The following is an 11769-nucleotide window of genomic DNA, read 5'->3' on the forward strand; positions in this document are numbered from 1 at the left end:
CTGACCGTGTGGGGAGGGGAGGCGAGGTGACTTTTTTTTTTTTAAGGGGCTGATCCTCCATTCCAAAAGGCGGCCTCAAAATGACGTTGCCGAATATTGCTGTAAAACGTCAATGATTTCAAACGACGGTGACTGCACCATTATTCGAGCACAGCAATAAAAAAAAAAGACACTTACACGGTCTCCATAATTGTGAATCAGCAGAATAGATTTTGCCCTTCTTTTCTACCGGTTGCCATTCAAGCCTCTCCCCACCCCCCACCACACACACACAGACACACACACAAAAGGACGTGGCGGGGCCTTGTCTCCAGCCTGCCCGGCCTGGCTCCCGGGCTCCTAGGGCTTGTGAGGACTGAGGCTGAGGTCTTTTTATGCAATCGGAAAAAAAAAAAACCAAGGCTATGCAACAGAAAACCCAGGCCGGCTAGGGCGCCTGATGCAACTCGGCCCGGGTTACACGTGCTTCCCTTCCCCCCACCGCCCGCTGGTGGGAGCGCTGCGTTTTTTTCCGCCTGTAGGGTCACATTGCGGTTGATTGATTTCTCCTTTCGCCTTGCTCAGTCATTCAGATTTGGAAAGTAAATAACAAGTTGACATCATTACCGCGCTTTGCTCTACGGGGACGTCGGCCCTCGGCTACCGCACACTCTCGAGTAGCCGCGCAGCCAAACCTGGCCCTCTCTGGCTTGCCACCGCTAGCTGCTCGTCGGGAGCTGCTTGGAAATTCCGAACCGAACGAGACCAGGAGAAAGGCTTCTTTTGTATGTTTTGATGTCTTGGCAGATGCCAGTCATTTTTTAAGTATGGAAAAGTGGTGGAAATCTTCCCTCCCTCCTACACCCCGGCGTGGCCGGTTTTTGCAGCTGGTCTGGTTCAGAAAGAATCCATGCCTGCAATGCGGGAGACCTGGGTTCGATCCCTGGGTTGGGAAGGTCCCCTGGAGAAAGGGAAAGGCTACCCCACTCCAGTCTTCTGGCCTGGAGAATTCCATGGACTGTATAGTCCATGGGGTCGCAAACAGTCAGACAGGACTGAGTGACTTTCACATCCTTGTAACTAACAATGCAAGGGAGTTTGGGGTTCATCTTTCCTGTTTGATCGGCTCCCAGCAATCCCAGGGGTCTTCTTACAAGTTAAGACTGGAGCACCTTTATCAGAGAGTCCTAGGAGCCCCCAGGGATTTTGTGACCTCAGATAGGAAAGGCGACCCCTATATTACCATAATAACATTGAAATCCCACTTTCTGAATGCTAGATGGGCGGTGGGTAGGTGGGAAATTAGACTATTTAATGTGGCTTTCGGATTTTTCAAATGGTGGAAGAAAAAAAGAGCACGTTAAGGTCGAGCAGGAAAGGAGCTCGTGCATTCTGACAAGGGTATAAAGGCTACCATGGAGGCCTCAGCAGCAATGATTTCCACAGTTATCCACTGCACAATGTCTGTACTGCAAACAATTTTTGGTTGTTGATGGAAAGAGCTGGAATACAAGAATCTGCTTGCAACAAATGCTATCAGTATTCCCCCTAAACAGCAGCCAAATTTGTAATAAAAGGGCAGCCAGAACCCACACAAATACGGTCACCTAGTTTTTGACAAAGGACCAAAGGTTTTTCAGTGGAGAAAGAATATCCTTTTCAACAAATGGTGCTGGAACAAGGGACATCCATTTACAACACAAACAAAACCATTGATCTAGCCCAAACCTTAGGCTTTTCACAGAAACTAACTTAAAATGGATCATTTGCCTAAACACAAAAGGCAAAAAACACAAAACTCCTAGAAGAAAACATAAGAGAAAAATCTAGATGGCTTTAGGCTTAGCAATGAGTTTTCAGATAAAATATCAATAACATGATCCCTGTTTAAAAAAAAATGATGAGTTGGACTTATTAAAATTTAAAACTTAACGTTCTACAAAGGAGACTGTTAAGAGAATGAAAACACAAGCTACAGACTGGGAGATCATATTTGCAAAAAATCCATATCTGATAAAGGACTGAACCCCAAATAGGCAAAGATAAAGTCTCATAACTGGACACTAAGACAAAAATCCAAAATAAAAATGGACAAAAGGTCTGGAAACAAAATCTCCCCAAAGAGATAGACAGATGTCAAGCAAGCACATGAAAAGTTGTGGAATATTATATATCACAGGGAAATATCACATTGAGAACTCCCTGGCGGACCAGTGGTTAGGGACCCAGTACTTTGACTTCAGAGGCCCCTGGTTCTGTTCCAGGTTTGGGGACCAAGAGAATGCAAGCAGGGCAAAAACAAAAGAAAGGAAAAAACTCAAATGGTAACAGGATGCAGACAAACAGGAACCCTGAATGCCCTGCTGGTGGGAATGTGAAACTTAAGACCACTTTGGAAGGCAGTTGGTCAGTTAAAGCTCCTCTGTCCATGGGATTCTCCAGGCAAGAATACTGGAGTGGGTTGCCATTTCCTTCTTCAGGGGGTCTTCCCAACCCAGGAATTGAACCCCGGTCTCCTGCATTGCAAGTAGATGCTTTATCCTCTGAGCCACCAGGGAAGCCCTCTTATAAAGCAGAAACATACCACTACGCTCCCGGGTTTTTAACCCAGCTAAGTTGAAAACTTGAGTCTGTAGAAAAACCCGCACAGCGATGTCTAGCAGCTTTACTCACCCAACACCGAAGGCAACCACGATGTTAAGTGGGTAGGTGGACAGGTAAGTAAACTGGGACACGTCCATATGGTAGAATATTACTCTGCAACGAAAAGAAATGAGATATCCAGCCACGGAAAGACATGGAGGAACTTTAAATGTACGTCAGCGAGTGAAGGAAGCCAGCCTGAAAAGTCTACATCCTGTATGAGTCCGACTCTATGACATTCTCAGTTCAGCTCAGTTCAGTCACTCAGTTGTGCCCGACTCTTCACGACACCATGGACTGCAGCACGCCCGGGCTCCCTGTCCATCACCAACTCCCGGAGCTTGCTCAAACTCACGTCCATTGAGTCGGTGATGCCATCCAGCCATCTCACCCTCTGTCGTCCCCTTCTCCTCCTGCCCTCAATCTTTCCCAGCATCAGGGTCTATTCCAATGAGTCAGCTCTTCACATCAGGTGGCCAAAGGATTGGAGTTTCAGCTTCAACATCAGTCCTTCCAGTGAATATTCAGGACTGATCTTTAGGATGGGCTGGTTGGATCTCCTTGCAGTCTAAGGGACTCTCAAGAGTCTTTTCCAACACCACAGTTCAAAAGCATCAGTTCTTCGGCGCTCAGCTTTCTTCACAGTCCAACTCTCACATCTATACACAACTACTAGAAAAACCACAGCCTTGACTAGATGGACCTTTGTTGGCAAAGTAACATCTCTGCTTCTTAATATGCTGCCTGCTGCTGCTGCTGCTAAGTCGCTAAGTCCCATAGATGGCAGCCCACCAGGCTCCCCCATCCCTGGGATTCTCCAGGCAAGAACACCGGAGTGGGTTGCCATTTCCTTCTCCAAATATGCTGCCTAGGTTTGTCATGACTTTTCTTCCAAGAAGTAAGCGTCTATGACGTTCTAGAAAACACCAAACTGGAAAGGTCAGTGGTTGCCTGGGGGCTCTGAGGATGAGAAAGAAAGGCTGAACATGGGGCTCCCAAGGGACTTTTCAGGGCCGTGAAGCTACTCTGTATGAAACTGGAGTGGTGGGTACATGACATTCTGCATTTGTCCCAACAGGTAGACCTGGCCAGCACTGAAAGTGACCTCGAATCTCAGCTGTGGGTTTTATCGATATTGATTCGATAAAGAGTGGTAACAAATGTACCACTCTCACACAAAAGATGTTCACGCTGAAAATGCCGTGTAGGAGGTGGGAAAATGGAACTCTCTGTACTGTATGCTAAATTGTTCTGTACATCTAAAACCATTCTTTAAAAAACAGTCTATTAATATTTTTTTTTTTTAAAAAAAGAGAGACAGTAGGAAGAGGTATTAAGCTTCTCTCGAGAATTACTGCCTAGTTTTCATTGAATCCACTATCTAATTTCACCGAGGCCCGTATGATTTTCTGCAGCTCCTCAGACATAGGCCAATAAAGTGAAAGTGAAGTCACTCAGTCGTGTCCGACTCCTAGCGACCCCATGGACTGTAGCCTGCCAGGCTCCTCCGTCCATGGAATTTTCCAGGCAAGAGTCCTGGAGTGGGTTTGCCATTTCCTTCTCCAGGGGATCTTCCAGACCCAGGGATCGAACCCGGGTCTCCCACATTGCAGGCAGGCACCTTACCATCTGAGCCACCTGGGAAGCCCACACAGGGCAATATTTGCTTGCAAATCTCAGAAAGGACCGAGACTCCAGGATTGCTGTGCTCCATGCCTCGGTGATGGTCGCAGAGGATGTCTCACTTTTGAGGAAGCATCTACCTACCACAAGCTTCCCTTATGAAACGAGTTCTCCAGGCAAGAATACTGCAGTGGGTTGCCATGCCCTCCTCCAGGGCCTCTTTCCAACCCAGGGATAGAACCCAGGTCTCCCGAATTACAGGCAGATTCTTTACCAGCTGAGCCACCAGGGAAACCCAAGAATACTAGAGTGGGTAGCCTACCCCTTCTCCAGGGGATCTTCCTGAGCCAGGAATCGAACCCCTGTCTCCCACACTGCAGGCAGATTCTTTACAGCTGAGCCACCAGGGAAGCCCATTTGCTTTGGGCACTTGCTTTTAATTTTCCTTAGGGAGACCGGAATGGAAACTATAAAACGGGCTGGTTATACAAGAAGGCTGAGCACAAACATCCCTGGAGAAGTAAACAGGGCTGAGGACAGAGAGAGAGGTCCATTATCTGACATGGAGGCGAGATGAGGTAGGTGGTACCCTTTCTTCTCCTCCTGAGCTGGAGACATCACATCTCTCTCTTTTTTATTTTTTAGAAAAGTGAAAGTCCCTCAGTCGTGTCCGACCCTTTGTGACCCCATGGACTCTATAGCAGTCCGTGGAATTCTCCAGGCCAGAACACTAGAGTGGGTAGCCGTTCCCTTCTCCAGGAGATCTTCCCAATCCAGGGATCGAACCCAGGACTCCCGAGTTGCAGGCGGATTCTTCCGCAGCTGGGCCAACAGCATCTTTTTATTTATTTATTTTTGCCTGCATCGGGTCATGGTTGCAACACACAGGATTTTCACTGTGGTGCTTAACAGTAAATAAAGACAACCCAGCAATAAAGCGGGCTCCATTGCTCTGAGGTATGTGGGATCTTAGTTCCTGACCAGGAATCTAACCCACGTACCCTTGCGCCGAAAGGTAGATTCTTAATCACTGGACCACCAGGAAAATCCCTCTTCTCTGCTTCAAGGTGGGGTGAATTGTGTCTCCTCACTCAAACTCCTGTGTTCAAGTCCTAAGCCCTAATACCTTCCTCTCAGTTCGGTCGCTCAGTCGTGTCCGACTCTTGGTGACCCCATGCGCTGCGGCACACAGAGAGCAACTGCTTTTGGAAAGCCAGCTTATAAAGCAATAAATGAATCAGAGGCAGTCATTACGGTGACCCTTCCTTATCCAATCTGACTAGTGTCCTTCTAAGAAAAGGCTGCTGCTGCTAAGTCACTTCAGTCGTGTCCGACTCTGTGCAACCCCATAGACGGCAGCCCACCAGGCTCCCCCGTCCCCGGGATTCTCCAGGCAAGAACGCCATTGCCTCTCCAAGAAAAGGCTATTAGGACACAAACATGCAAGAATAGACTATTAGGACACAAACACGCAGCAAGGGATGACCTGTAAAGACACAGCGAGAAGGGAGATCTTTGGAGAACTCCACGTAGCCAACATCCTGACTTAGACTTCCAGCCTCCAAGATGGTGAGAAAACACTTTTTTTTTTTAAAACTTTCCCCACACCGCGGGTGGGATCTTGGTTCCCCCATCAGGGATCGAACCAGTTTGCCCTTGCTCCCTGCTTGGGTGGTGCAGAGTCTTAAGGACTGGCCCAGCCGGGAAGCCCCCGTAAATTTCTCTTCCTTGAACCACCCAATTTGCGGTGCTTTGTTATGGCGGCGCCTACAGAGTAATTCACTTGAGTCGTGGTTGTTTCCTTCTGTTTGGAGTGTCACGTTCAGTTCTCACCCTTCCAATACTGAAAATACCTTGCAGTTGGCCTGGAGGAGCTGGTAAAACAGTATCCAATATGATCCTCCCCGGAATACTGGAGGGCAGGGATTTTTTTATCTCTAGGGTTCAGAGGGGAAGACTGGACCCACGGTCGCTCAGCTGGTAAAGAATCCGCCTGCAACATAAGAGACCCTGGTTCAATTCCTGGGTTGGGAAGATCCCCCCAGTGAAGGGATAGGCTACCCAGTCCAGTATTCTGGCCTGGAGAATTCCATAGGCAGAAGAGCCTGGCACATTACAGTCCATGGGGTCGCAACGCTTTCAAGAAGTTAAAGGACTGAGGAAGGGGCTCTGTAACAATTTCCATGCCCCAGACCTTCTCTGGCAATTTAGTGATTATATTGATTCCAAATGCATACATACATAATACACGTAAGATGACAAAGAAACTCAAGTCTGTTAAGATGCAGTTAAATTTTTTTTTCAGGCCTTCCAGTGTCATGATACATGCCCTTCTTTCTCAGTCCTTCCAATCATAAGCTCTAGAGGTGGGACTAATAACTTCCATCATTTCAAAGCAGTGGTTCACATAAACAAAATGCAATTCAACTGCAACCTGCTCTGAAAACACATCAGACTTCTCTTGGTGACAGCTTGGTGGCAAATGAAAGGTACCGTTAACTGTCATCTCCTCTATAGTCACAGTTTTCTTCGGAAATGCTACATTTAGGTTCGCTGCAGGGGTTCTTCCCACCCAAGTTCATGAAGTCCCTTTAATCTGTCTCCCGAGGGAGAAAGTGTGATGGTTGTCCATGGCCCTGTGGCCTTAGCAGGACTAATCCATGTCACCAGCATGGAATACCCTCCCATGGTTCATGGGCCAGGACCCTAGATCGAGATGACTTTAAGGGGGAGCCAAAAACTTAACTCGTCAACCTAATTCATATTTTTAAATGCTGAATTAACACTGAAAAGATACCTCCATGATCAAAAAAATATCAAAAGGTGTTATAAAACACAGGTTCTGGGGAACCTGTAATGAACAAGACAGGAAAAATTCCTTGCCCTGATGGGGCTTCTGTGCTAGGACAGGAGCTGGCAGTGGACAGCTCTGACACCTGTTTGTTTTTTTGTTTTTTTTTTTTTGCACAACCTGCAAGCTAAGGACACATTGTTTAAAAACTGGGGGAATCACTGGGCTTTCCTTGGGAATCCACCTGCAACCCAGGAGACACGGGTTCAATCCCCGGTCCAGGAAGATCCCACCTGCTGCCAGTCTAGGAGGATCCCACCTGCCGCAAAGCAATTAAGCTCATGCACCACAACTGCCGAGCCTCTGCTCTGGAGCCCAGGAGCCCACCAGCTGCAACTACTGAAGCCCACTGGAGCCCGTGCTCTGCCACAACAGAAGCCACAGGCAATGAGAAGCCAGCATACCGCACCCAGAAACTAGCCCCTCACTCGCCACACCTAGAGAACAGCGCCTGAAGCAATGAAGACCCAGCGCAGCCAAAAGTAAATAGTTTTTAAAAGAGTTGGCGGGTGGGGCGGGGAGGGAACCACACAAACAGTGATACTGCGTGACGTGGAAATTAGGTCACACTTCAATTCAGTGTCCATCAATAAAGCTTTATCGAAACACACATGTGTGCATTCGTTTCCAGCTCACAGCACTATAAAAGCAGAGGTCAGTGACCCAGTGAGGCATGAATGATACTGACTACTTGGCCTAGAAACGCGTTTCTGGGCAGTCAAAGGACTCAGTCCATCCTAAAGGACATCATCCTAAAGGACCAGTCTATCCTAAAGGAAATCAGTCCTGAATATTCACTGGAAGGCCTGATGCTGAAGCTGAAGCTCCAATTCTTCGGCCACCTGGTGCGAAGAACTGAGTCATTGGAAAAGACCCAGGTGTTGGAAAAGATTGAAGGTGGGAGGAGAAGGGGAGGAGAGAAGATGAGACGGTTGGATGGCATCACCAACTCAATGACATGAGTTTGAGTAAGCTCTGGGAGCTGGTGATGGACAGGGAAGCCTGGCGTGCTGCAGTCCATGGGGTCGCAAAGAGTCAGACACCACTGAGCAACTGAACTGAACTGAAGGACTCAAGGTTCTTCATGTAACTTGCCGACCTCTTCCTAGAAAATTCTTTTTCTGTTTTTATAGTGTGTTTTCAAAAAGTTTTCAGAGGGACTTTCCTGGCGGTTCAGTGGTTGAGAATCCGCCTTCTTGGGTTCGATCCCCCGTGAGGAAACTAAGATCCCACGTGGCACAGAGAAAGTAAGCCTGCGACCCAGAATGAGAGAAGCGACCGCGATGAAAAGCGCGCACGTGGAATCTAGAGCGAGATCTCCGCACTCCACAGCTAGCGAGCTCACATGCTGCAACCCAGACCCGACACAGCGAAAATAACTACGAAGAAAACACTTTCCATAAAATGTTATGTGAAGGAACTCCTTTCATTAACATTGAAGAAAAGGCAGAAGGAACAGGATAGCGGAAAAGCAGCAGTGTGTCTTCAGGAACCCAGCCCATCCTGTATGGGGGGATGGGTCCGAAAAAAGGCCCAGAAATGCCTGGGGACAGCCAGCCGCTCAGAGAGGGTGGAGGCCATTCGAAGGACTCGGGGAAATTAAACCTATCTTGACAGGAGCAGACGCAGGTGGGCAAAGGAAGAACCGAGGCTTCTCCTAGCTGCGAAAGTGCTCTGATGGTTTCCTAAACAGTTTTCAAAGACGAGCTCATCCGTTGCCATAGCAACCTATGACATTGCTGGGGAGATACAGTAGGGATCCTATATTCGTTTCACAGGGGAGGAAAGTCCAGTCTCACAGAGGTTAAGGGCTGTATCAGTTTCCTTTTCTTGCTGCAACAAATTATCGCACACTTAATGGCTTAAATTTTAAAAAAATACATAAATAAAATGTATTATCTGGACTTCCCTGGTGATCAGGGGTTAGGAATCCCCCTGCCAACTCAGGGGGGAGCGTGGATTTGACACCTGACCTGGGAAGATTCCACGTGCCACGGAGGCAGCTAAGCCCATGGGCCACAGCTACTGAGCCCAAGTTCCACAACCACAGAAGGCACCACAGAGAGAAGTGTGCACAGCACATCTAGAGAGTAACCCCCCGCTCACCACAACTAGACAGAAACCCACGCAGCAATGAAGCCCCAGTGTAGCCAAAAATGAATTAAGAATGAGAACAAGCCAAACTCGTTATCTGACCATTCTGGAGGCCAGAGGTCCCCTGTGGGTCTCACTGGGCTAATTAACATTGAGTTGTTGGCAGACTGGTTCTTTCAGAGATTCCAGACGAGAATCTGGCTCCTTTTGCCTTTTCCAGTGTCTCGATCCCAAAGGCCTTGACACGTGACCTCCCTTTGCTTGTGTCCTTCTCCCGATGAGCAAGCCCCCTCCTGCCTGATCCTGGTGATTCGATTAGCCCAAACTGTTAACTTTCCATCTCAAAGTTCTAAATTGAGCCATGTCTGCAAAGTGCCCTTTGGCCAGAGAAGGCGGCCTCGACATACAGGTTTCAGGGCATTCAAGTGTAGACCTGTTTTGTTGTGTATATCAGTCACTCAGTCATGTGCGAGTCTTTGCAACCCCCATGGACTATAGCCCCGCCAGGCTCCTCTGTCCATGGGATGCTCCAGGCAAGAGTACTGGAGTGGGTTGCCACACCCTCCTCCAGGGGATCTTCCCGACCCAGGGATGGAACCCTGGTTTTCCGCATTGCAGGCAGATTCTTTACCATCTGAACCACCAGGTGAGCCCCAATATTCATATTCTACTTTCCAAAGTGGCCCATCTATTGTAGTTCCAACTCCTACGGCCCTCCTAAACACAAACCACGTTGCCTCTGGATCAGCGAACAGTTTCCAAGCCCACCCACCCAGCAACACGCAGAACATCAACCAAGGAGCTGCCTGGGTTTACTCAAAGGACATGGCTCTTACAGTTACAAACTAACAGGAGACAGTAATTGTCAAAAGGCTGTTCCTCCTCCCTCTCTATTTTGGTAACCATATTTCATTATAAGACATTCTGTGTTTTTTATTCCCCCCCCCCCCGGTTTGTTTCCACTTCTGCATTTACTGTTTAAAAGTCACTGTGGAGAAGGAGCCTGGGAGAGGAGAAGATTTTATAAATAGTCGCTGCACAAAAATCATCTCCCACATAGTCAAGCTCCTACATTGACAAAGAACATTCAGCAGCTGCAAGAAAAGCAAAGCACAGGTGAAAGTACGTGGAGGTGGAATATTTGCATTTTCTTCCCCCTCTGCTGCCTTTGTCAGAAGGCCTTTCTAATGATGTTTTGATGAAATGAATAGCCACCTGATAAGCTCAGATGGGCACACACAACCCAGCCGTTGCCTCCTACTTAAGTCACCTAAGAGAGTGAAAATGCAGGTTCACAAGAAAGGCTATACACTTGTAGGTTGGCTCACAGATGCCCCATCCTGGAAACAACCCAGATGTCCCTCAGCAAGGGAAGGGACAAACTCACCGCACTACATGCACGTCATCACTCCAGGTGCCTGTGTGCCAAGGAGCTTCAGTCGTGTCTGACTCTCTGCGACCCTCTGCACTTTAGCCCACCAGGCTCCTCTGTCCGTGAGATTCTCCAGACAAGAATACTGGAGTGGGTTGCCATTCCCTTCTCCAGGGGATCTTCCTGACCCAGGGATCGAACCTGGGTCTCCTTCCCATCTTGCGCTGCAGACAGATTCTTTACCACTGAGCCACCAGAGAAGCCCACGATAGCTCTCTTTTTAGGAAGTCTGCTTAATTGCTCACTCATGTCCAACTCTGCATCCCCATGGACTATAGCCTGCCAGGCTCCTCTATCCATGGGAGTCTCCAGGAAAGAATACTGGAATGGGTTGCCATGCCCTCTTCCAGGGGATCTTCCCAACCCAGGGATCAAACCCAGGTCTCCTGCATTTCAGGCAGATTCTTTACCATCTGAGCCACCAGGGAAGCTTGTAAATTATATCTCAGTAAACAATGGAAACAGTGACAGATTTTATTTTCTTGGGCTCCAAAATCACTGTAGATGGTGACTGCAGCCATGAAATTAAAAGACACTTGCTCCTTGAAAGAAAAGTTATGACTAACCTAGACAGCATATTAAAAAGCAGAGACATTACTTTGCCAACAAAGGTCCATCTAGTCAAAGCTATGGTTTTTCCAGTAATAATGTATGGATGTGAGAGTTGGACCATAAAGAAGGCTGAGCGCCAGAGAACTGATGCTTTTGAACGGTGGTGTCGGAGAAGACTCTTGAGAGTCTCTTGGACTGCAAGGAGATCCAACCAGTCCATCCTAAAGGAACTCAGTCCTGAATATTCATTGGAAGGACTGATGCTGAAGCTGAAACTCCAATCCTCTGGCCACCTGATGGGAAGAACTGACTCACTGGAAAAGCCCCTGATGCTGGGAAAGATTGAAGGCAGGAGAAGAAGGGGACGAGAGAGGACGAGATGGTTGGATGGCATCACCAACTTGATGGACATAAGTCTGAGCAAGCTCCAGGAGTTGGTGATGGACAGGGAGGCCTGGCGTGCTCCAGTCCATGGGGTCCCAAAGAGCATGACACAACTGAGCAACTGAACTGAACTGAAACTTGACTTCAAAAAAAAACAGAAAACTCAGCAGATTCAGGAAAGCACCATTAAACTCAAAGGAATTGGAACACA

This window comes from Ovis aries, chromosome X, assembly GCF_016772045.2.
Source record: "Ovis aries strain OAR_USU_Benz2616 breed Rambouillet chromosome X, ARS-UI_Ramb_v3.0, whole genome shotgun sequence".
Classification (NCBI taxonomy): domain Eukaryota; kingdom Metazoa; phylum Chordata; class Mammalia; order Artiodactyla; family Bovidae; genus Ovis; species Ovis aries.